Source organism: Ictidomys tridecemlineatus, unplaced genomic scaffold, assembly GCF_052094955.1.
Source record: "Ictidomys tridecemlineatus isolate mIctTri1 unplaced genomic scaffold, mIctTri1.hap1 Scaffold_54, whole genome shotgun sequence".
Classification (NCBI taxonomy): Eukaryota; Metazoa; Chordata; class Mammalia; order Rodentia; family Sciuridae; genus Ictidomys; species Ictidomys tridecemlineatus.
This window is the reverse complement of record NW_027523576.1, coordinates 2,292,651-2,318,474: the sequence shown is the minus strand read 5'-3', so window position 1 is coordinate 2,318,474 and position 25,824 is coordinate 2,292,651. Positions and strand designations below refer to the sequence as shown.

Below are 25,824 nucleotides of genomic sequence, written 5' to 3'. Positions count from 1 at the left end.
CACATTTCTTTCTTGGATCTTCAGTAACAAAAAGCACTACTTCTTGCCAAAGGGCTCCATCTTCCCCACAGGAACGCTCACCTCTCATCCTTATGTACCAGTTGGATAACTCCCAACTTAGAAAGTATGTACCTTTCAACTGGATCAAGGAAGAGGAATATGAGAATGCATGTAGGGGACAGAGGAACACAAAGACTTGAGTGTTCATTTCTCATGAGAGCTGCAGGGTGTGTGGGAAAAGGCACGGGACAGACGCTTGGGAGCTGGGTTCAAGTCCCAGCTACGTCACTCACCTGTTATGACCCCAGGCAGTCGCCTTCTCTCCAGATGTCTCAGATTCCACATCTGTAGAATGGATCTGCTATTCTGACACTCTCTACTTTGCAAAGTTATCTACCTTGGGGATATAAAAAGCTGTATCAGACACAGGGGCAAAGGTTTAAGTAAAATAAAGCCCAATTATAGAAGGTATGGTTGAGGCTGGTAAGATTCTTCCTTTTGGGGAGGGTTCCCAGGGTGTTTAACCACTGAGCCACATCCCTCAGCCTTTTTGTATTTTGAGACAGGGTCTTGCTAAGTTGCTCATGGCCTCACTAAATTGTTGAGGTTGGCTTTCAACCTGCGATCCTCCTGCTTTAGCCTCCCAAGCTCCTGGGATTACAGACATGTGCCACTGCACCCAGCAAGGCAGGTAAGATTCTTATTTGTCCTATAAGCAGTGGGAAATCATCTTAGCTTTTTAAGGAAGAAAATAACAAAAACCATGGTACAAAAGATGATGGCAGCAAATGACAAAGAATGAATAAATCTTAGTTCTCAATTCATGAAATATTGTAATGTTATCCCTGTTTCCCAGATGGTGAAACTGTTGAGAGATTAAATAATTCATCCAAAGTCACATGGCTGTGAAGGAAAAAAGAATCTTGAGCTTTGACTGGACAGATCCATGTAATGAGATGGATATGGGCTTGCTTCTTGATGCCCTTCCTCCTCAGTTTCTATTCAGGTGTCCAGTCCTTCTCCGCAGTCCCAGAGCCTGTGGGGAAGCGGCCTCTTGGAGAGGGGTAAGGAGCTCAGGCCCGAGCTCATCAGCATGGTCCATCCTTCTGTCACTTAATGGCTCAGGAATGAATATGTCACTCAATTAGGGCCCATGAATACAAACAGAGGCTTGCTGGGGGCTGCTGGGAAGTTTTCCTTCTTGTGTTTCTAAGATAAGTCCTGAAAAGAATCTTCTGTCTCCTCAAAATGGGACAGGGAAACGACAGCCCTGGAAATGGTTGCCAGCATTCTCACAACTATGAGGGAAGCCAGCTTCAGTAAGACACCAACACTGTGAAGGGCGAACAGCAGAGAGATGGAAAGAGACTGGGGAGAATGAATGAGTCCATCCTGTTAGTCCAGGTAACTGTCATGGGGGTCCTGTTGCCTAAACATGTCTGTAGGCTCTGTAGTGTCTGTCTCAGGCTCCTCATCTGAAAGTCACTCTGTCACACACCTTGGAAAACAAAAAGATAAAAAGCCTAATCCAGAAAAATCCTCACACGATACTCTTGCTGGCAAAGCCAGAGGAAACAAGAGAGACTATGGACAGAAGCAGACAGGCCAAGCTCCGCCTACTCAGCCTGCAATCCTCCTGGGCTGCATGTCCATCTGTGCACACATCACCTGTCGTGTCTCCGATCTCCAATGTCTACAAAATGCAGGACTCATGGTTCTCTTCTTTGGCTGCTCAGCCCTCTTACATATTTGGAATCCCACCTGGGTAAATATCTGATGAATACATTTCAAAAAAATCAAATAGAAGACAAATAGCAGTCTCTTCAAAATTCACGCAGTGGGTCAAGGTAACAAACACTGTTCTGTTAAAAAGGATCAAACACTTTATTCATCTATACATAACACTTATAAAAAGCAAGCAAAATCAGGATGTTTTCCTCAGCCATCCTTTCCACATTTTGTGCAGTTTTAGTGAACTGTAAATCACTGAATTCTTCAAGCCTGAAAGAGAAGAGAGGGTGAGAAAATGGAGGCTGTTGGGATGGATGTGCAGAGAGGTTCAGGGATGTTCTATGGAAGATTTTTCTAGAAGTGGGGCAGTGATGGGCAGACGGGGATGCTCCGAAGCTCAGGGAGTGAAAGGTTACCAAAGGTTATCGTGACTGGTAAGGGGGAAGTGATTCTGGTCTAGGTATCTATCTGTTGAAACAGTGATATGGATGCCAATAAAACCTGAGTCCTTGGGATAAGTGAAGTTTTGAGTTATGAGTGTGTTGTCAGCCTTTGGATTTGGTAGATCTCTTAAAAAGGAGAAAGGCACAGATAAGAGCCTGTATGCAGCCAGCAGAGTAGTGCATGCCTGTAATCCCAGAACTTGTGAAGCGGAGGCAGGAGGATCCCAAGTTCAAGGCCAGCCTCAGCAATTTAGTGAAACCCTGTCTCAAAATAAAAAATAAGGGCTGGGAATGTAGCTCAGTGGTATGGCGTTGGCCTAGGATGAATGATGTCCTAGGTTCAGTTCCTAGCACTGAAAAATAAAAATAAAATTAAAAGGCTCAGTGGTAAAGTGCCCCTGAGTTCAATCCCTAGTTATATATAGGAAAAAAAAAAAAGTCTGTGATTGGGCATCCTTGCTCCTTCCCCCTCTCAGGCTTATATTCCAAGCACCTCAGCTTGCTGCTTTTGTGTCCCTGTGTATGCTGCCTACCTGCTGTTCCCACCACTTTCTGCCTAGTAGACTTGATACTTGCTTGAGGATTCCTACTCCAAGAAATGCCAAGATGGTCTCATGCACCTGTGCTTGCTCACCTCCCGAGTGGCACTTACCCCATTGTATAGTGCCTATCAAAGGACTTACCCGTCCCTCTGGCTAGATTGTGAGCTCCTTGAGGATGGGGACCTTGTCCGATAAATTTCTGCATCCCCATTGTATAGTACAACACTCTGAAGCACATAGTAGGTGCTCAATAAATGCTTTTGAAATGTCAGAACAAATGCACCTTATTCAGATAGGTAACCCTCTAGCACCCCTAGGTGACCCTCTAGCACCCCTAGCTGACCCTCTAGCACTCCTTGATGACTTAATCATAACTACATGATGAGACAGAAGAGCTGCTCTGGGGGGCGCTCAGGGCAAAGACATAAAATGGGATAAAATAAGTGGGAATGCTATTTGTCTGTCAGATCTGATAGGCTCCTACTCCAGGATGTTACCATGGACTTGACTTCCTTCATGTGGAGAGTGATATCATTCAGGGTGTATGTGGCCCAAAGAACCCAATAGTCTTTTTCACTTTTAGATGTACACAATGACCGTGCTGTGAGTCTGGAATGCACATCCCCAGCACTGTGCTTGTGAGCATGCTGACAAGGTAACAGGATTCATTCCAGACATGCCCGGTATTGGGGTTTGAGTGATCTCTTTAAAATACCTGGCTCTGCCTCCTGTATACTGCCTAGTCTGCTTAGAATCCGACATGTTTTTGAACTACATCTCCAGCTCTTTAAACAATTAAAAAACCATTTTTTTTCTTTTTTTTTTTTGGAGTCAGGGTCTTGCTAAGTTCTTGAGGCTGGCCTCAAACTTGCGATCCTCTAGCCTTAGCCTCACAAGTCACTGGGATTACAGGCACATGGTGCTGTACCTGGCTCACTGAGAACCTTTGAAGGAGTTACTGTGGGCAGTGACAGGGAGAAAGCCACAGGTACAGGTAAAATTATTAACAACTCTGGCTCCTGTGGCCTGGCCCATCTACCAGGTGACTACTTGTGAACTGACATAGGCCGACAAGAAGCTCACAGCTCCTTTCTCTGCTTCCACCCTTTTTAATTTTCTCCCTGGAGCAACCATTCTGGTAAACCTCACCCACTTGAGAACAGAGGCCGGTAACTTATTACATAAGGCGCTTTTTAAAATTACAGCCAGAACTAACCAGGAACTGGAGCAGAATGCAGGGAGTTAGCTGCACACTGCAAAGTTCAATGCAGCAACCCCAGGGCGCTGAGTCACGGCTCGAGGCAGATGCACAGACCATGATAATTCCCAGCTCACCTTCAGGAAGCTTAGTCACAGACTCCTTGGAGTTCAAACATTTAAGGTAAATACACAAAGCGGAGGAACGTCACCATGCAGCCATCTTCTGCTACTGGTGGACAGAAACCTCCTCGACTAAACACATTCTCTTCTGGGCTCTGCCAAACAGAGATTCTCAGAAGGACTGTAGCAGGGAAAGGGGTTATAAACAGTACTGGAACAGAAGTCCAGAGACCTGGGTTCTAGGCCCGGCTGGGCCAAGCTGCGTGGTGCGTGACGCTCGCTTGTTGGTCAATTACCTCTTCTGTAAAATGTTAGGGGCTCTAAAAAGGGGCCCGTAGGAAGCTTGGACCTCAGTTAGAACTCTCTGAAACTGCAGGGAAGTGCGCCATGTATGTGTTACATGTGCTTCTATGAGAGGGTTCAGAGTTTTAGACAGATTTGCAAAGGGATCCAACATTTGCAAAGGGTCAAAACCCAGCAGATTAGAAAAAAGGCCCTTTCTGCCTTAATGTTTTCATTTCAACAAAAGTGTTGGACTTAAACTCCCTGTATTTGAAATAGACTGAAATTTCCTAACAAAACACAAAAAAACTGCTAACCATAAAGAACGAAGTTGATAAACCGGACTAAGCAAAATTAAGAATTTCTTTTCACCAAAAGTTATCATTAATAGGGTGAAGTAATAATCCTCAGATTACCTATATAACATATATAGGACATGTAGGCTGTAGCTCGGTGGTACAACAAGTATTTGGCATGTGAGGCCCTGGGTTCAATCTCCAGCACCAGTAAACAAATAAATAAAGGACTTTTATCAAGACTATGTAGAAAATTCAGGAAGAAAAAGGCACACAACTCAATAGAAAAATGGGCCAAAGACTAGGCTAGATATTTCTCAAAAGAGGATATCCAAATAAGCATACAAAAAATGCCAAGGGCTGGGGTTATAGCTCAATGGGACAGCACCTGCCTATCTCATATGCGGCACTGGGTTTGACCTCAGCACCACATAAAAATAAATAAATAAAGGTATTGTGTCCTCCTACAAGTAAAATATATATACATATTAGAAACAAACAATGCTCAACTTCCTTCGTCATCAGAAAAATGTAAATTAAACCCCAAGATGGCACCAATACCTAGTTACTGGAAAGAACATACACTATCAAGTTCTAGCCAGTGGGTGCTGCAACAGGAACTCTGCTAGTGGGACTGTAAAGCTGGACAACTATTTGTTATTTATTAACACTGAACCTTCACATGCTCTGAGACCTAGAAATTCTCCTGGAGTATACTCCTGACCAAAATGCATGCGCATGCTCACTAGAAGATCAGTACAAAAGCATGCACAACTGCACTATCTGACATAGTCCTAGACTGCAAACCGCCCAAGTGTCCATCAACAATAGGGTGGATGCACCGGGAAGACTGCAATGGGAATGAATGGACTCCTGCCACTCCCAACCACATGATGCGCCTGATGTTCTGAGGACTAATGAGAAATGAAGATGCAAAAGAGCACATATTCTCATAAAGCTCCAGAATGGGCAAAACAGAACCATGGCATTGAGAGTCAGGCTGGTGCAGAGCCTTGGGAAGCAGCGCCTGTGGGGGGGAGTGGGAGAGTCCTTGGGCACTCATGCTGCTGTGCACACTGGGCAAGCTGTTGGGGGTGTTGGCATGGATGGCGGGTGGTCTCTGACCTCACAGAGCTTACAATCCACAGGATCCTACTGAGCATGCATTAAGCTTGTTCTTTGTTTCTGCTTTCTTTCTAGAGAAAAGGGTAGTGATTTAGAAATTCTATGACTCCCCAGAACACTTTTAGATGGTCTCTGAGAGAAGAGAGCCTGGTGAGAGAGAAACTTGGCTCTGTCTTCTGCTCCTTGCTCAAAATGGTGCAATGTCCCCTTAGAAGCATCCATCCTCTGCAGTGAGATGCTCAGGCTAGTCATTACGATATGGATTAGTGCTGCAGAAGGAAGTTTTGCCTGGGAAGAACACAGAAATCTCCATCAACATAGGGTTCCTGAGGCATCTCTTATGCTGAGGTCCAGCCTACTTCAGTGACCTGCAGCAAAGTTAATGAACACGGAAGGCCTCTGTGTGACCTTAAGTGGAAGGGTCCCTGACAGACAAAATTTCCAGAAAACACTATGAGCCAGAGATATGACTAGGATGACTGGTCTCTATATTCCTATAATTCTATATTTAGATTTTTTAGGGAGCAAATCAGGAAGCCCCTTACACTCTTCCCATTAATTTCCAACCATAGCCAGACATACCTACAAAGAAAATTTCTCCTGAGGCAAAAGTACAACTTTTTCTAAGAACTTTCAGCACGGCATAGTGAGTGGTGTGCACCTATAACCCCAGTGCCTGGGAGTGTGAGGCAGAGGTGTTACAAGTTCCAGGCCAGTCTTGGCAACTTAGCAAGACCCTGTCTCAAAATAAGATCAAAAGGGTGAGGGGTGTAGCTGAGTGGAGAGAGTGTCAAGGTTCAATATATAGTACTGAAAAAAAAAAGCATTGGAAGAAAAAACTTTCATGTTTTTGTTTAAATTCGAAGTGAAAAAAAATTGGGAGAAACACTTTAGTTTTAAGAAATCAGAGAGGAAATGGTGACATTCTATTGTGTTTCAGGAAAGGGCTGGAGAGGATCAACTGAGGCATTCCAGAATCTCTTCAGGAACAAGACCAAACCTGCCTTGTTAATTCACTTGAATCTTTTGAAGCTGAAGTGGTAAAGAGGTATCTGACCCAGAAGTTAGTCTGACTGTCCAAAGCCAGATGGAAAACAAAGCAAGACTTTGAGAATCAGGCTCAGAGCCTCTTCCAGCTCAGAGAGCAGCCTCTACCATCCAAACCAGAACCTGAGTTGGGTCTGACCCCTCCTCTCCCTCTCTTCCTGTATTTTTTCATCACCAACTTGAGAAGTGACACCATCTGCTGCCACCATGACAGGCAGAGAGGCAGGTATGAGGAGGCCACAGTCTTTTATAGTATTGAGCTGTCTGGCTTCAGCTGCTGACCTGTGACCTTGATGAGAAAGACACTAGTCTACTAACAGCCTGGTCTAGGAGAAGTTGATATTATTTTCTAAACAAGAAACTCCCAGGAAAAAGAGGGGGAAAAAAACAATAGTGCTTAGCTTTGGAAGCATTTCTGTTCTCACACTGGAACATAGGTGTATCCAATGTTCAGGAAATTTTAAAAGAACTATGAGAGAGTGTCAAGCTATATGAGAATACACTACCATGTCCTCTAACAGAATATACTAGATGCATAATCCTCTGAGCTGGTTACAGATACCTGATTTCCATTTCTTTCTAGGAAGAGTGACATTTATATAGCATCCTAGATGCCTTTTTAGGCCTCGGAACTCCCTGTGAGTTGGGTATTGGTATCCCTGTTTCATGGGAGACAGGATCGTTAACATACCAAGGTTAAACAATGAAGAAACGAAAAAATAGAACCTCAAACTAACGTCTTCTAACCCCAAGCTTAGCCCCTTTGGTTAGCTGTCTCCCCAGGCTTAGCGGAATTCTAGCTAAGAGGAAATCTTCCTTTCTACCCCTGTAGGGGTAGAGGCTTGCGAGGGAAGGAAGATGGGGACTACCTTAACGTCTTAAGATTTTCACAACCTAGTAAGACAGGCATAATTATTTCTGTGAAATTAGAAATCAGAAAAACTAAGCAAGTGGTTCAAGTCACAGAAGTCAAGATGTGAACGCTAGTCTCCAGGGTTCACAAGTCCCTGTCCCTGGCATTGCACTCAGCACCTCATCATAGCCCATGACTGCCATAAACAGAAACCACAGTACTACGTAGGGAAACCCACAGAATTTGAAGAGGTGCTCGCCATTCTCCAGTTTCTGCAGCCTCAGTGCCAGGTTACATACTCTCTGTTGCTCTACTTCCACGGTGCAATGTGGCATCCTTAGAAGTGAAAGAGAAGCAAATAAGTGCTCAGGGGAAGCAGCGTCCACACCCCCCCCCACCCCCCACCCCCCCCACCCCCCACCCCCCCCACCCCCCACCCCCCCACACACCTGGGCTGCAGGCTCTGCAATCCACTGCCCCCTGCTGGCAATGAGAAAGAATAAGCAAAAGAGGCTGGATCAGTCTCATTCCAGGCTGGAGGTATAAGAGATCATGATGATGATGGCACTTTTATTAGAGGAAAAAAATCACGCTTATTGGAAAAAAAAAACCCAGAGCCTGTAATGGTGGCACATGCCTGTAACCTCAGCAACTCAGGAAGCTGAGGCAGGAGGATTTCAAGTATGAGGCTAGCCTCAGCAACTTAGTAAGACCCTGTCTCAAAATAAAAAAATAAAAAGGGCTGGGGATGTGGCTCAGTGGGTAAGCATTCCTGGGTTCAATCCCCAGTACCAAACAAATACACCAAGAAATAAAAAACTCCAAACAAAAAACACCACACAGAATAGTATGACAGATCTCCACATTTCCCCACTCACTATAACAACATATCGGCTCAAGACTAATCTTGTGTCATTCACTCCTTATTCACTTCTCTTTATCATGCTTTATTTTGAGGCCAGTGCCAGGCACTGTGATATTTCATCCACAGATATTTTAGTATGTTATCTCTGGAAGAAAATGGTCTTTAAAAACCCCATAACCACATTATTAACACAACTAAAAACGTAACAATAATAATTCTAATATTCCTTATAGAATAGAAAGCCAAGATCAAGAAAACAAATCGTCAAGCCTGGAGAAGGATCATGGCAAGGGAGTGGCGATCATGCAAAGCCTTAATTAACAGCCTGAATCACTCAAGCAAACAAAAGCACCTCACCTGTAGTCTTGCCAGGATAAACCAGCAAGAACATAGATTAAATGATGATCTTACTTTGAATTGCAAAGTTTTGCACCCGCAAGTGGTAGGAAGATCCTTACTTCAAATCTTTCTAGAAGTTCAGGAGGGCGATGCTATGTCCTGAGGCCCAAATGTTGAATGGGCCCCCAGGCAGCTGGGCTGGAAGACACTGAAAGACCACACCAATGCCCAGGAGATCACAAATGCAGGGGGAAGGTGCAGGTGGAAAGATCACTCCCTTTCTGGGGCTACTTCAGTCCTATTTGCACCTAAGATTACCAGTTTCTATTAATACATCTGTATTCTCTAGATTTCGAGCTCCTGGAAGGCAGAACAGTACTGTGTTTGCTTCTATATCCAGAGTAGCTAGCACGTGAGAGATGATCAACATGAAGGAGGAAAGCCAATCGTTCCTTGGGAAGAATGGGGAGAAGAGCAAGTTCTCACACAGTACTTGTGGGACTATGAATCAATATGGTCACTTTGGAGGGAAAACATGGCAATATCTAAGGATATGTTCAAATGTTTAAGGCCATAACACAAGAACAGGATGTAAATAAAAAACAACAACAATAACAATAAAAGGGAACATTCAGAGAGTAAAAAAAGAGCTGGAAGTGAAAAATGTAAGAGCAGGGCTGGGGATGTGGCTCAGTGGTAAGGAGTTTGTCTGGCATGTGGGAGGCCCAGGTTCCATCCCAGCATCACACACACAAACAAGAAGGCAGAACAAAAACTCAACAGAAAGATTGGAAACTAAAGTTGAGAAAATCTCACCAGAAATTAGCAAAAAAGCAAAGAGGTAACACACAGGAGACAAAAGAAAGAAAACTCTGCTGGGCACAATGACGCACAACTATGACCTCAGCAGCTTGTGAGGCTGAGGCAGGAGAACCACAAATTCCAGGCCAGCCTCAGCAACTTAGCAAGGCCTTGTCTCTAAAAAAAAAAAAAAGATAAATAAAAAGGGCTGGGGATGTGGCTCAGTGGTAGAGTGCCCCTGGGTTCAATCCCTACGACTGCAAAAAAGAAAATTCAAGTACTAGTCTGGGAGTCCAATATCTGAAGAAAAGGAGTTCTAGAAAGAGAATAAAAACAGATGGGAGGAAATCATAGAAAGATTCAAAGAATTTTTTCTTGTATTCTTATATTCTGAAGTTTCTAAACTGAAAGGACAATGATTACCCAATACAACAGACAAAAACAGAGTTATATCAAAGCACATCACTGAGAGATTTAAAAGCCTTGGGAAAAAAATAAAGACCTAATGGTCTTCCAGAAAGAACATGCATGCATCAAGGATTAAGAATCAATGGCTTTGCACTTCAACAGCATCTCGCAGTGAGAACATATGGCAGCAATGATCTCAGAATTCTAAAGACTAGAATTTCTAATTCTAAAGAGAGATGATTTTTAATTGATATCCAACTTAAGTATTAATTGTGTGTGAGGGTAGATAAAGAAATTTTCAGCCATGCATAGCCCCCAACTTTGTATCCTACGCACCCTTTCTCAGGAAATCACTGGATCATGTGCTTCACTTCATCAAAATGGGTACGTACACTAATAAAGCGAAAGACACAGTGACACTGAATTCCCACAAAAGACAAAAGGACAGGTGGAGACACTCTCCACTGCAGGGGAGGAAAAGATATCATGTGGCTCATAACAATGTTAAATGCCAGCTGGGTGTGGTGGGGCACATCTGTAATCCCCGCTCTCAGGAGGCTGAGGCAGGAGGATCATGAGGTTGAGGTCAGCCTGGGTGACTTAAGGATGCCCTAAGCAACTCAGTGAGACCTTGTCTCAAAGTAAGAAATAAAAAGGGTTGGGGATGTGGTTCAGTGGTAAAGAGCCCCTTGGTATGATTCCTAGTACCCACCCCCATGAAAAAAAAGTTAAATGCTAAATGCTGACTTGGCGAAACTACAAGTATTTTAGGATGGAGACAACCAGAGAATAAGCATGGTGAGGGTGGATGCAGGAGTCGAATTCTGATCCCCCATAGTGAGACACCAACAGATTGGACCTGAAGATAAACACTGAAGGAGCAAGAGAAACTCATTATTCTCAGAAATGGTAATAAAACCAAAAATAACTCTAGAGACCTGGAATTATCTCTGAAGTGGGGGAAGAAGGGGCGGGAGTGCAGGGGACTGCTGTTTTACAATGTTCTGTATGTGGAACTGCGATAAATATAAAATCATAAGGAAAGAAGCCCTGCCAGGAAGGAGCTGTTGAAACATTTGACAGCACCTCAACTGGTGTGGCTTTTTTGGGCTACCAGATGACACTGCTCCTGGGCCTGTTTTTATGTTACTAAACATCTCAGTGTGTGACACTCAGAGTTCAGCCTTTCACCAATACTCAGGGAAAGTTAGTCGTATTTTGGTTTTAACCAGGAGCACTAAGGCCACTCAACCCAGCTGGTGTGTGAATTATGGCTTTTCTCTCCTTTCTTTTTCTGTAGGGTGCTGGGGATCAAGTCTGCAGTCTTATGCATGCTAGGCCAGCAGTCGCCCACGGAGCCACAATCCAGTCGCCGCCATATGTATTTCCTAAAGTTCTTACCAGCAGTAAAAATGCCTTTGGTACTCTGTCTTATACTGGAAGGTCTCACGATTGCTGAAAGCCCTGTGAGAAAAAAACAAACAGGACACCAAGAAAACCGAAAACAGATGTTAGTTATCTTAACAGTTTTAAAACCTGAAACTAAATATTCTTTCTAGTTATCTAGTAAAAGCAGCAAATCCAGCTCTTCTGCTGCCACAGAGTGGCAGTGAAAAGGGCATCAGGACTGAGGGTCAAGACCCTGGAGGGACCAGCTCTGGCACCGCCCAGCTCTGTGAGCTCGGAAAAATGACTGAACTGCTCTGGGCCCAGGCCAGCTCACCTTAAAACAAGAAACAGAGAGCAGGGAACCCTCAAAGGCCATTTTAGGAATTTCAGTCCACATAAGGTTTTTGGTTTTCAATTCCAAAATGTGAAAAGATCAAAATAAAACAAACAAACAAAAAAAACCCCAAGTTTTTTTTTTTTGTGTGTGTGTGTAGTTTTTGTTTTTTTTAAATCTAGGAGAAAAATCTCCATCATGAAAACACATGTATTCAAGTGAGGAGCCACAGTACAAGTCTTCCATCCCTTCAAAGCAGCAGAGGTCAGACTGTTACTAGGACACGTTAAAACAAACAACAACAATGGGCCTCAGAACTTTGCAGCAGGGAACATAAAAATGTGTGCTCTGAAAACCTGGGCAGGTCCTGATGGAGAGCGAGAAGCCACCCAGGACAGCAGTGTTCAGCACTGTGATTGAGAATTACATCTAGCAGGGAGGCCTACACCTGGGAGGGGCTCACTAAAAGCTTAATAAATGATAAGAGGAGAAGGCACTCATTTGAGAGACATTCTCAATTTGTAATTATTTCTTTACTGGCCGACCTCGTAAATTACCTTTACCACCTCTGGGGAAGTGGATCTCTGTAGTTTCCGATTTTTTCTGACATTTGGGGAGGCCCTGGGGAAGATGCTGTGAAATGTGGGCCATGCCAGAAGGAACCTGCTGAACACAGACTGAGACACATCTAGTGGCTGGGGAGAGCAGTGTCCCAGCTGGTGTGATATTATGAAAACATTAAAAATGTCACCAGTCTCCTTCCTTCTTAGACCACCATGGAGAACACAGGCCCATCTTTTAAACAACTTCTAGAAGTTATGCTCTTGGAACGAAAAGCAGTGCGTCTTCTCCCTTTGACAGTGATTTGGGATATAGAAATCTGAAAAAAGGATTTCCACCACCTTATTTCAAGCCAATGAAAATGTAGATTGGGGGCTGGGGATGTGGCTCAAGTGGTAGCAAGCTCACCTGGCATGTGTGCGGACTGGGTTCGATCCTCAGCACCATATACAAAGAAAGATGTTGGGTCTACCGAGGACTAAAAAATAAATATTAAAAAGTTCTCTCTCTCTCTCTCCCTCTGTCTTTAAAAAAAAAAAGGAAAAGAAAATGTAGATTGGGAAAAACCCCAAAGTGTTGGAGCTTTTCTTCTTCCCTGAGGCAATCTCTCTCTCAATCTCCTGGGGAAGAAGGAAGAAATAATACCTCTCCACTGCACACAAAGCCTGCTTTAACTGTAGCTAGCACGTCCTCGCTTCAAACACAAACATACCCAGCCGCACCACATCACCGCAGTCAGGATCATGAGCAAGTTGGAGTGAAGTTTCTTCCACATCTCTGTTTCTTCCTGGAGGATCCATAATGTGATTTATTCGTTGCTGTAAGGTTTTGGGCAATGTCATCAGCTGAGTGAATTGTCCTTCTGGGCTTTTATCTATCTGAGGTGGGGAGAAAGAGAGAGATGATGTCTATGGAAGTGCTTTGAATTCTATAAATATTCAGAGACACATGGCTTCTATTTAAAATAACAAAAGCAGGGATCTCATATTATGTGGGGCTCCCATGCATACATATGTAATTAAGTGTGTTTTTTTATTCTGTTAAAAATAAAGTAAAATCAAATCAAATCACACAAACAATAAGCACCCACACCTAACCTAGGCAGCATGCTAGGGAAACTCTCTTCTTTCTTAAACTCAATGTCTTCATGTTTAGAGTACCAAGTTCCTTCAAAAAGGATAATTCTTTTCCTATAATACTCCATTTTGACAAAAGAAAAGAAGAAAAGCCTCTTTTAAGGATGAGTTTCTGACTTTCAGTTAAAATTTCTATTTGTCTCTAGTAGTTACAAAAGGTGGGCTACAGGTAACAAATACCTATCAAACCAGGGCACTTAGATCATCTTCCCATGTTAAATGCAGCCTTGAGTTAACATCACTGGATCACACATTCAGTAATAGAGGGAAACATGTGAATTTGTGCTTCTTGTCCTTACAGCCTTTTACATACTACATTGGACTTCACAAATTGCAGGAATATACTGACAAGGAAGACTAATATTCACTTTTCATCCACTGGCACATAGTAGGTACTCAAAATATATTAGATGAATGAGGGAATGAATCAATATAACTTAGCTGTTGTCACTTGCTAAATAAGACTGAGCAATGTGAGTGGCTCTATTCCTAATGAGTTCTAAAGTACACTGTGAAAGATACATGAATAAAACATACAAAACTATGCATTAGACTCTTCCTGGAAACCACTGAATCAAAAGGTAGTCACAGGACTGTGACCAGACCAGCTTCACCGTTACACTTTACTGTGCTTCATGGAATCACATTTTTAAAAAGTCTACATGTAAACACTGCTTGCCTGCCAAGAGGAGAATCAGCAATGCTGCCGCAAGCAGCACAGCATGTAATTTTATTTAAAAAAAAAAAAATATATATATATATATATATATATATTCACTTGTAGATGGACACAATACCTTTATTTAATATACTGCTGAGGGATCGAACCCAGTGCCTCACACATGCCAGGCGAGCGCTCTATCACTAAGCCTCAAAATGCAGCCCCCACCACATTATTTTCTAAGTAGGAATTTCTGTTATATTCTTTTTTTTTTTTAAAGAGAGAGCGAGAGAGCGAGAGAGCGAGAGAGAGAGAGAGAGGAGAGAGAGAGAGAGAGAGAGAGAGAGAATTTTTAATATTTATTTTTTAGTTCTCGGCGGACACAACATCTTTGTTGGTATGTGGTGCTGAGGATCGAACCCGGGCTGCACGCATGCCAGGCGAGCGCACTACCACTTGAGCCACATCCCCAGCCCTCTGTTATATTCTTTTAAAAAATGTTTGGGCCTTAACTTATTTAAGAGAATAGTTAAAAAACAAAAAACCTTGACAAATAAATGTATGAAATTTTAGATTCAGGTTTTCTAACTTTGATCAATTTTCTTAATAATTAGAATTCACTCATTCTATTATATTTTTCATTCAACAAACATTTATTTTATTATACTTTTTAAAAATATTTTTTTTAGTTGTAGATGGACACAATATCTTTTATTTATTTTTATGTGATGCTGAGGATTGAACCCATGAGATTTTTTAGCAAATCTGCCCAATCTGGACCTTACACAACTGGTGCCAGCGGCGGTCCTAGAAGGAGACTCCCAGCATGTAAGGCAAGTGCTCTACCACTGAGCTACAACCCTAACCCAACAAATATTTATTAAGTCTACATATATTAAATGCCTGAATTTTCTAGTTTTGTTTAAAAAAATATATGCAAAGAAGAAGGAAATACCATTAGTGGCTCCATTAAAGATACACAGGTGTTTTTTACAAAATCTAAATACCTCATATTTATTACTAGGATTGTTCTACATTCATAGGTTCCACCTTTATGTATCATTGGCTATACAGATGACAAAAAAATGTTCATATTTCTGTAGAATATCCTATAAATGATTTTTATAGATTCTTGTTTTGAAGCCATGTATTGAAATAGGTCAAAAGGATATTATATTTAAGTTATGCTTTGGCAATGAAATATAGATTCTAGGAATTTTAGAAATGCCAAAATGGCTTGAGTAATATGAGGAATTAGAAAATAGTGTTTGCCAATGCTTTCTCTTGAGGAAAAGAATGCACTGGAATTTTTATTTGAAATCGTATTTAAAGAAAAATTACTAGGTGACATGTTCAAGTAAATTAGTAAAATGATTATTTTTATTTTTAGATTCTCATTAAAGTGTGAAAGTGAAAGCAGTTAAATTGTGAAAGTCAAAATACATTTTAAAAGTAGATATAAAAAGGCTACATATTATATGATTCCATTTATATGAAGTGTCCATTATATGAAGAGTAGGCCAATCCATAGAGACAGAAAGTAGATTAATGGTTGCCTGGGGGAGATGAAAGCTGGGGATTACTAATGGGTATGGGTTTCTGTACAGAGTGATGGAAATGTCCTAAAATTAGACTGTAGTGATGGCTGCATAACTCTGTGAATATAATAAAGGCCAATGAATTGTGTACAACTATAATCCCAGTGACTCAGGAGGCTAAGGCAGGAAGATCTCAAGTTCTAGGCCATCCTGGACAACTTAGCAAGACCCTGTCTCAGAATAAAAAAATAAAAAAGGGTGGTGGGTATGGCTCAGTGGTACAGTGCCTCTGGATTCAATTTTATGTTACATAAAAAATACATCAATAAAACTCATATTTAAAAAAAAAGTAGACAGAGTCCTGTGATGGTAGACACTGTGGCCCACCACCCGGATCTGAGGTGGACCAAGGTACTGGGAAAGTCAGCCAAGTCCCCCTCCCGGAGTCCTTCTTAGAACTGTCTCCAGCCAAAGGGAGTTGCCTGTATCCAATAACTGGACAATGCCAGAGTACAAAGCCTAGCCTCTGGGTCAAGTTGGGACAACTCTGAGGGGCCCTCTGGCTCCCAAGCACCACCGCAGGACCAGAAGCCTTTTTTAGCAAATCTACCCAATCTGGACCTTACACAACTGGTGCCAGGGGTGGTCCTCGCAGGCAGACTCCAAGATGGAATTCTGGAGCTGCTATGGAGCAGAAGACCAAGTGGAAGTCTGTGAAGTTGACACTCTTTCTGTTGGCCAAAAGAGTAAAGAAAAAATAAAACATCACCCTGGGAGAGATGGTAGTGATTAGTACCAGCTGCAGCCCTCTAGGATGTGGTGGCTAATTTTGTGTTTCCTTGGGCTGGGCTGTAGCGTTCAGCTGCTGAGTTCAACACCAGTGTAGATGTTGAGTGGAAGGTATTTTTAAGATGCAAATAACATTTAAATCAGTCAACTTTGAGTAGAGTTGAATACCCTCTGTGATTATGGATAGTCCTCATCCAATCAGTTGAAGGACTTAAGAGAAAAGGCTAAAGTCTCTCTCCCAACCCCAGGAATTCTGCTTCTAGACTCAAGGCTGCAAGGCTGACTCCTCCCTGGGTCTCAAAACTCAAAACTTGCCAGACCTCATCAGGCACAGTAGCATATGCCTATAATTCTGGTGACTTGAGAGGCTGAGGCCAGCCATCAACAATGTCAGGAGACCCTGTCTCAAAATAAAATAACAAAGGCTGGGGATGTAGCTAAGGGGCAGAGCATCCCTGGGTTCAATTCCCAGTAATGAAAAAAAGAAATCACTGGATCCCACAACTCATGAGCCAATCTCTTAAAATCAATCTCTCTCTCTCTCTCTCTACACACACACACACACACACACACACACACACACACATTCATTCTCTCTCTCTCTCTCTCTCTCTCTCTCTCTCTCTCTCTCTCTCTCTCTCTCTCTCTCTCTCTGTTGGTTCTGTTTCTCTGGAGAATCCTGACAAACACAAGGATTGATGGACCACCATTATATCCCCATTAAGTGTGGCCCTTATAGGGGCTGGGGATGTGGCTCAAGTGGTAGCGTGATCACCTGGCATGCGTGTGGCCCGGGTTCGATCCTCAGCACCACATACCAACAAAGATGTTGTGTCCGCCGAGAACTAAAAAAAAATAAATATTAAAAATTCTCTCTTTCTCTCTCTCTCTCTCCCTCTCTCCCCTCTCTCACTCTCTCTTTAAAAAAAAAAGTGTGGCCCTTATAAAACCAAATAGAGCCTGGTGGGTTTCAGCAGACTCTGTTACAAACTCAAGCAAGTAGGAACCCCAACAACATCTGCTGTGCCAGATGTGGTAAATCTTCTAAAAGCAGATCAATAAAACTATGGGAATGCCTTTGGGATCACAGACATAGTGAATGAGCGCACTTTTCTCCATCTCAATTAGGTCAGAGGATGAGAATCAGCTCTCCCTCATGGGACAGAAAATAGTACACTTTATGGTTTGCCTCACAGCTAGAAATCCCCCCCCCCCTCTGTTATACTTGAAGGAAGCTAGTTTATTTAGACATTCGGTATATCACCATGTTGATCTAGATCACTGACATAACGTGTCACCTGGTGAGCTATAAGGAACAGGTACACCGGAGGCCTTGGCAGATAGATTCATTCCAGAGGATCTGAGATACTGATGAAGATTCCCAGAGCCTACCACCTAGGTGAGATTTTTAGAGGTCAAATAATCTTTTTTTTTCTTTTTGGTATTGGGAATTGAACCCAGGGGCACTTAACCCAGAGCCACATCTCCAGCCCTTTTTATATTTTATTTAGAGATAGGGCCTCACTAATTTCCTGAGGCTGGCTTTGAACTCACCATCCTCCTGCCTCAGCTTTGTAAACCACTGGGATTACAGGTATGTGTCACCGTGCCTGGCAGGTCAAGTAGTCTTGATCCCTAAATGCTGGGACATCTTCTCTAGAGAAGAGATTAACTTATGGCATCTCATGTCTCTCACCATTAAGACAGAAGCACAGTGATGTGCTGGGCCTCCTTAGGTTCTAGAGGCAGAACAGAGAACAATGTTCAGACCCAATACCAAGAGAGAGGAGAGGATGACAGCTTTACCTTTCCTGTCCACAGAATCTAGCTAGTCCACTGCATGGGGCTCAGATTCATCAACATGGTGTACTGTGACAGAAATCATGGGGCTCACTTTAGAGAAAAGGAGGAGTGGAGGGACAGCAAGTGGGCACTGGATCACGGCTCCACTGTACTACCACCCAGTGGAACAATGGTTCTCAAAGGGGGACAATTTTTGCCCCACACAACAAATAATTTTCTGGCTTAAAATTTTAGCAGGTCGCATGAAAAGGTCTATGACAGATACCAAGGAACAGCTAAGGCACCAGCTTGGCAATGATACCCTGTGGGGATGGTGTAGTAGATGTCCCAAATTAATGACCACTGCATCATAGCATTCCAATTGACAGAGACATAGGTCTGGGAACCAAGTGACCTGCTTAGCATCACCTCCAATGACCACCTGGGAATTAGTATGTCTCATCTTAAAACTCTAGATCTGTGGATTTAAAGGTCCCAGTTCTTAGAGGAGGATGGCTTCTCCCAAGACACAGCAAATATCTCACTAACTTAAAGTTAGGACTTCGATGGATCACTTTAGAATTCCGTGCTGAAAGTCCAGGAAATGAGGTACTTACATATCAACAGGAGTAAATGTCCCTGATCAGTAGGAGATAGGGTTGCACATACAGATCCCTTAGCATCCCTTGCCAAGATTTTTTTATATTTATTTTTTAGTTGTAGTTGGACACAATACCTTTTTATTTATTTATTTATTTATATTTTAAAAAGATATTTCCTTTTTGGGATGGGGTTGTGGCTCAGCAGTAGGGTGCTCGTCTAGCACGTGCAGGGTGCTGGGTTCGATCCTCAGCACCACACAAAAATAAAATAAAGATATAGTGTCCAACTGCAACTAAAACAAATTTTTATTTATTTTATAAATACCTTGGACACAAAACCAACTGAAAACTAGATCATACATCTGCTTCTGCAGATCACAGGGAGTTTGAATAAGCTTAGCTTTGTACTAAAGGAAATTCCAATCCTTTTCTTTTGCTCAGTTTTTAGAAAAGTTGGCATGTAGAAATATAACCCTTCACTGTCCTCTAGATGTCTCTCTGAAGAAATTCTACGGATACTGACATTTGGGGTCCTCTAATAAAATAGCCAAGTACTTGGAACATGATTCTATATGAAGCGCATCAGCTGGTATACCCTATCTGTCACAAGGAACTCTCAGTCTGCATTTTAGTGCCTCACTTTGTAAAAAGAGGCCAGAAAAAGCATCCAGATATTTGAGGAAGACCTCTAATATAATAGATGAGCGAATGAAAGGAACTAAGAAAGACAAATAAAGGGAGCAAGAAAAAAACTTCAAAATTATGATAAAGATCATTAAAGAATTGAGGAAGAGATGATGCATTAATAAAGCAAGAAAAAAGAATCTCAATGGGACCCGAAAATTCAGTAGAAAAGTTAAACAATCAATCTTGAAAGATTCTTCCAGAAAGCTGAACAGAAAAACCTGAGGAAACAGGAAAGAAAGGAAAAAAAAAATCAAAGCAGGAGTTCTACAAATAACAGGAATTCCCAAAAGAATAAACTAAGAAAGTGGGTATGAGGACATTATTTCAGAAACAATAGATTTCCTAAAACTAAACTTCATAATTTTCCAGATATAAAAGGCCCACCAAGTGCTCAAATAATAAATTTAAAACAGACGTGTACAAAAATAAAGGCAAGTCATCACAAAAGTTAAAAATAGTGGCTGAGTGTGGGGGCACATGCCTATAATCCCATGACTTGGGAGGCTGAGGCAGGGGGATCGCAAGCTCCAGGCCAGCCTTAGCAACTAAGTGAGGTCCTAAGCAACTTAGCAGGTCCCTGCCTCAAAATAATAAATAGCTCAGTGGTTCAAAGCCCCTGGGTTAAATCCCCAATACCAAAACAAATAAACAACAACAAAAGTCTGCAAAAAGGAAAATATCTTAACACTGTCAGAGAGATTAAAAGGGGTCATATACAAAGGATAGGCAATCTGAATACCACCAAATATTTAATGCAATACTGAAAGAAGAAATGAAGCTATGACTTAACCTTCTGAGGGAAAATGACTTCTACCCTAGAATTTGATATCTAGCCTATTACTGACTGAATGATCCATCAGTGAGAGAGATTTATCAGAGGTATCTGATCTCAAACACTTGCCGCTCTCACAATCTATGTGAAGAAGGAATTAACAGAACATGCTTCACCAGAATTATGAAGGAGGAAGACACAAGATCCAGAAGACAGAATAGCAAAGGACAGACTAACAAGGGAAATTCTCAGGGTGATCACAAAAAGAAGTTAGGTCCCTAATCCTAGAAAACAAGTAGCCTAGGAAGGGACAGAACAGAGGCCTCATGGAAGAATGTCCTCAAGGGGCTGGGGAGAAAACACTCAATGTACTTGATATAAGTAGATGAGTTTTATAGATCTCTGAGAGGTGGAGGATTTTTTTTTCTTTTTCCTGTGGTGGGATTGAACCTAGGGCCTTCCCCATGCTAGGCAAGCACAAGCACTCTACCAAATAAACCAAGCAAGCGGGAGGGGGGAGGCAATTAACTCCAGGAGAAACAAGTTGTACAGGAAAGGGAATTTCATAATACTGTATCTCAGCAATAAAAGAGAAGCTGTCAGAGCCCTGGGAGTGGTGCTCAGTGGCAGGGCACTTGCCTAGAATGTGCAACATTTTGGGTTCCATCCCCAGCATGAGGGGATTGTCATAATGAAGTAAATGCTGAATATTAACTTAATGAATAGTTATAAAATAATTATAGTGGAACATGAGGGGGTGAGGTAAGAGGGGAAAAGTAAGAGTGAAACAGGAGAAAAATACTTGTGTGTGTTGATGGAGTAGTGTAAGAGTGAAAAAAAATCCTCGTTCTCACAGTAGGATGGCAAAAATAAAGTATAAAGCTGAAAACAGTCAAGAAAGAAGTCAAATCCTATTATTTAGAAGGGGGTGGTAAATATCACAGGAATCAGCTACAAAGCTGAAGAAGCTGCCTCTGGAGTAGGTAGAGAAAACAGGGAAGGGCAGAGCAGGGAACTGCTATTTTTTGTTACAAACCTCAAGGTACCACTTGGCTTTTAAACCAGGAGCAGATATTTTGATAAAAGTAAAAAATTTAAAAAGCAGAAAACAAAAATACTTTAACTTGAAGCAAGCATGGCAAAATCCGTTAAAATGAGCAATGATTGTTCTGGCATTTCACATTATCTGTTCTTTTCTTGTTTTAAAAAGAATTCCTGCCACACAGTGGTGGATAACTACAATTCAGCAACTCAGAGGGCTGGGGCAGGAGCATCACAAGGTCAATGGTAACCCAGTACCAAAAATAATAATAATTCCTGTTCCTTAAAGTTGTCTTTTCAGTTCAATTCCCAGTACCTCATGTAGCTGTTGCCTTAGGAGCGATGGAAGTTATTTCCCACCTACGGTTTACCTCCAGTCTGCCTTGCTGGGTTTTATACACCACTTGGGGATTCTCCTGTAGAATGCTGCTGTACAGCTCGCGGAAATGGGCCATGTTGGGCAGTACAATGTTCAACACTTTTGTCTTATCCTCTCCAATCACCATCCGAAAGTCACCTAGTTAAAACAGACAGAAAAATAAACTCCCATTTAGAATCCCCATTTGCATGTAGAACTGTAGCCCCCACACAGGGGGGCTGCTTCGGCCTGGCAGGATCTCTCACCCAGACACTTTGCTTCCTTAAAACTGTGAACAACTTACCCAAGGAAGAGAGGTACTTATTTAGAGCTTCTCAAATCACAAAGCCCTATAGACTAGTGAAAACACAGTTACCTAAGTACACAAGGTAATCATCAGGGAGAAGCTAGTTTCTTTTCTTTTTTTTTCCTAATGCAGAAGATTCTATACTTATAATCCTTTATCTTAAAAGCAATGCTCTGCCTGTGGCCATTCATGGAGACAGGAGCTGTGTATTAGCACTTGAGATTTGTCCTTGTCATTGCTCACTCATTGTGGATCTGTTTGCATTGGGGCTTCTGGGGAACTTTATGAATGTAATTAACCTTATTGCATTTGATGAGGGCAAGAGCAGTGAGTCTTAAAAATCCCAATAAGAAGAGGTTTATATTTAAGATGAAATTAAAGGCAGATATAATCTGAAAAGTTGCAAATGGTGAGAAATGAGGGTTATGTTTGCCTGTGACATGAAATGAGCTGAAACATCAATAACAAGCACAAAGAGCAACTTCTGAAACAAAATGCAAAGTGCCTGCCTCTGCTACTGACAATCATCAGAGAGACTCGGAGGAAAACAGAATGTTTGAGTGAATACCCAGTGGGCGAAGTGAATTCAAAAGAGGCTGGTAGGAGTTGGGGTGCAGCTCAGCGGTAGTGTGTGCTTAGCAATTGTGAGGCCCTGGGGTTCAATTCCCAGAACAAAAAAGAGAGAGAGAGAGAGAAAGAAAAAAAAAAGGAAACTGGACTCTCCCAGGTTAAGCACAGTGAGAAAAAATATGGCTGAAACCTTTCTTGGACAGAGAGCTAAGTGCCAGGGAGGTGGCAAGTAAGGGCAGATGCCCCAGCTTCTGAGAAGCCCCTGGGACTAGTAGGATGGTATAATTTGTTATCCAAACTAGGTCATTTTAGAGGATGAAGAGAGCACTACAGACAATTACACCAGAACAAGTATTAACTGTCAAACCAGGGCACACTGGTTATCCTTGCCAATTTACTGTCTCTAGATGGGAGAAGAATTCAGAGACCTCTGCCTGCCACATGGATTTTTCTAGAGCCAACTGGTGTCTTATTTAAGGAAAAATAAAAATATAAAGAGGTCTGCCAATGGTCTGAATAGGATTTGTCCCCTCTGAAACTCATGTTGGAGTTTAATGTCTTTGGGGAGGTATTAAAAGGGAAGAAACTTGACTCTGGGGCTTAGAGGTGGGGCCTTTTAGAGATTAATGAGGATTAGATAGGTTGGTCAGGGTGGAGGCCCTGTGACTGAACACCGGCAGCCTCCCAGAAGACAGACATATGTAAGTTCCCTATCACTATGTGATGCCCTGCACCATGTGGGACTCTGCCAGCAGGGTCATCACCAGATGTGGTCTCTTGGCCTTGAACCAGAAGCATGACCTCAAATAAATCTCTCTTCTTTATAATTTATCCAGAGAGGCTGCATTTCAGTAAGAAATAAAATACGCTGTTTTTTTAAGTTTCAAAGGTCCAACTTACACAATAATTTGGTAGAATGCAGCTGGGGATATAGGTTTCAGAAAACCAGAATTCTAAATACCCTGAGGAACTTGACCTTGGCATAGGCATTGACTCTTCAGGTGAAGGTGCAGAAGAGATCCCACCATAAGACACTGCCCAACTTTGAATGAATTTGTTATTTTGTTCCAATTTGACTGATTGATTATAGTGAGGGATAAAAAGCAGGGCCTCACTTCTGCTAGGCAAGTGCTGTATACCTGCTGCTACCCTATTTTAAAGGGACAGAGAGTACATAGTTAAAACCAAGGATCACTGCTAATGAGGGTGTTGAGAAACTGGTCCTTTTACATACTGCTGTTGACATCAGAAACTGCCAAAATCCTTGGAGGGCAATGAATCAAGAAACCCCAAGGCTGGTGAGCAAGCCTAGAGAAATAAGAGGTAATGTTTACTAAACATCTGGTACACATCAGGCACTGCTCCCCGGGCTGTTGTGCTGCCCCATTTCACCCATGTAGCTCTCCTCTCTGACAGACCATTCCTTCTCCAGTTAGTAGACAAGGCAACCGCCACAGAGATTAAGTACTTGCCTAAGACTTCCCAGGAAGTATGAACATATCAACAATAGGCTGAGGCTGGGCGCAGGGGCACACACCTGTAGTCCCAGTGGCTTGGGAGGCTGAGGCAGGTGTTCAAAGCCAGCCTCAGCAATCATGAGGTGCTAAGCAACTCAGTGAGACCCTGTCTCTAAAATTCAAAATAGGGCTGGGGATGTGGCTCAGTGGTCAAGTGACCCTGAATTAAATCCCTGGTAGCCCCTCCCCCTGAAAAAATGGGCTGAGGACATAGCTCAGGGGTAGAGTGCTTGTCTGACATGGGTAAGACCCTGGGTTTGCTCTCCAGCACCACAAGAACAACAGAAACCCTGTTCGTTGAAGTGTTATTTGCACTGGAAGCAAGCCAAATGCACAATAGGGTAAATGGATAAGCTATGATGGTAAATCCATATCCTATCACGGAGCAACAGTGTACCACCATTAAAAATTACAGCCATCATATATAGCAACATGGAAAATGGTCGTATAATAATGTGGGTTGTATATAATGAGGGTTCAGAAGTACAACAAAAAAAAATGCAAAAAAGAAAAACCATGAACAACTAGACAAAGGGATCTTATAAAGATGGGGGGTTACAGGGAAGCTCAGTGGCAGGGGGCCTGCCTCGCACGCACAGATGTGGGTCCATCCTCAGCACCATGCACACAAAAGAAGTTATTTTTGCTCTAATAAAATATACACTTATTCTGGGTTCTGGATATATGTTCTGTGCTATCTCTTAGCCTTAGCAAAGCTTCATAAAGTTGAAATGATTCCAGTTTTACAGATGAGGAGATTAAGGTTCAGAGATAAGGTGCCCAAGGTCCAAGTGTCTCTCAATATCAGAGTAGTTAACATTTTAGGCAACCATTTCCTCTGCCATTTTTCCTCACTTCTATAATGCTGATGTATTACTTCTAACATTTAAAAATAAATTCACAAGACATACAGGTGTGATGACAAATGTGAATGGAGATGTGGCTGGGTTAACTTCCAAATGTGCAAACCCTGATGCTTTTATTGAAAACTCCTATTAATCTTTGAAGGGATGAAATGTCATCAAACTCTAAATTTCACAGGGCTGCCCCTGAAATGAAAGATTACTTTGCACCACTGCTGAGTCCTAAATATCCATGTTAATCCTTTTCTTTCTATACTTTCCACACACACAAAGTTCTTAGAGTTTAGATAGTAGATGGATAAGCTATGATGGTAAATCCATATCCTATCATGGAGGAACAGTGTAACACCATTAAAAATTATAACCATCATATAAAACAACATGTACTCAATTGATTAAAATGTAAAAGCAAATGAATTCCAAACCTCTCCCTAAAGAACAACTGCATGCCATGACTATAGGACCTAGAGAACACCCTGGACTCTGAGAACAAGGACTAGGCTCGTTCAGTTCTGCAACCCTGGCCCCTCCTACACTGCCTGACACAGAGAAGGCACATGGATAAATGTCTGCTGAATTGAATTTCTCCAACTGCCGCACAGCAGAATCCCGAGCCCAGCCACAGGGGATGGTAGGTAAACGGGCTGATTACTTGTTTCTTCAGAACAAAGTGAATAAAATCATGGGCACAGTGTGAACCAGCATCTGATCATAAGAATCAATTTTCTTATCTTTAGAGATCTGTTTGCAACAGATTGAGAAAAACTGACTCTTAGCTTTTATTTTATCTTTATTGCTGGTTTTAACTCTTGAATGTTCTACCCAGAGAATTGCCAGAATAATTCAATAAGGCAAACAAAAGAAT

At 42.2% G+C, this 25,824-nt stretch overlaps 1 pseudogene across 1 annotated transcript in view; it reads right to left on the bottom strand.

Moving 5' to 3' along the window:
* Nucleotides 1-1,860: 1,860 nt before the first annotated feature.
* LOC144373979 (phosphatidate cytidylyltransferase, mitochondrial-like) overlaps nucleotides 1,861-25,824 on the bottom strand; it is a 47,641-nt pseudogene continuing 23,677 nt past the window's right edge. Inside the window, exons 5-10 of the transcript XR_013433520.1 lie at nucleotides 21,716-21,861; nucleotides 13,049-13,214; nucleotides 11,454-11,516; nucleotides 8,089-8,122; nucleotides 7,878-7,975; nucleotides 1,861-2,001 (exon numbers count right to left, since the gene is read on the bottom strand). The product of XR_013433520.1 is annotated as a phosphatidate cytidylyltransferase, mitochondrial-like (transcript). The remainder of the gene's footprint in view (nucleotides 2,002-7,877; nucleotides 7,976-8,088; nucleotides 8,123-11,453; nucleotides 11,517-13,048; nucleotides 13,215-21,715; nucleotides 21,862-25,824) is intronic.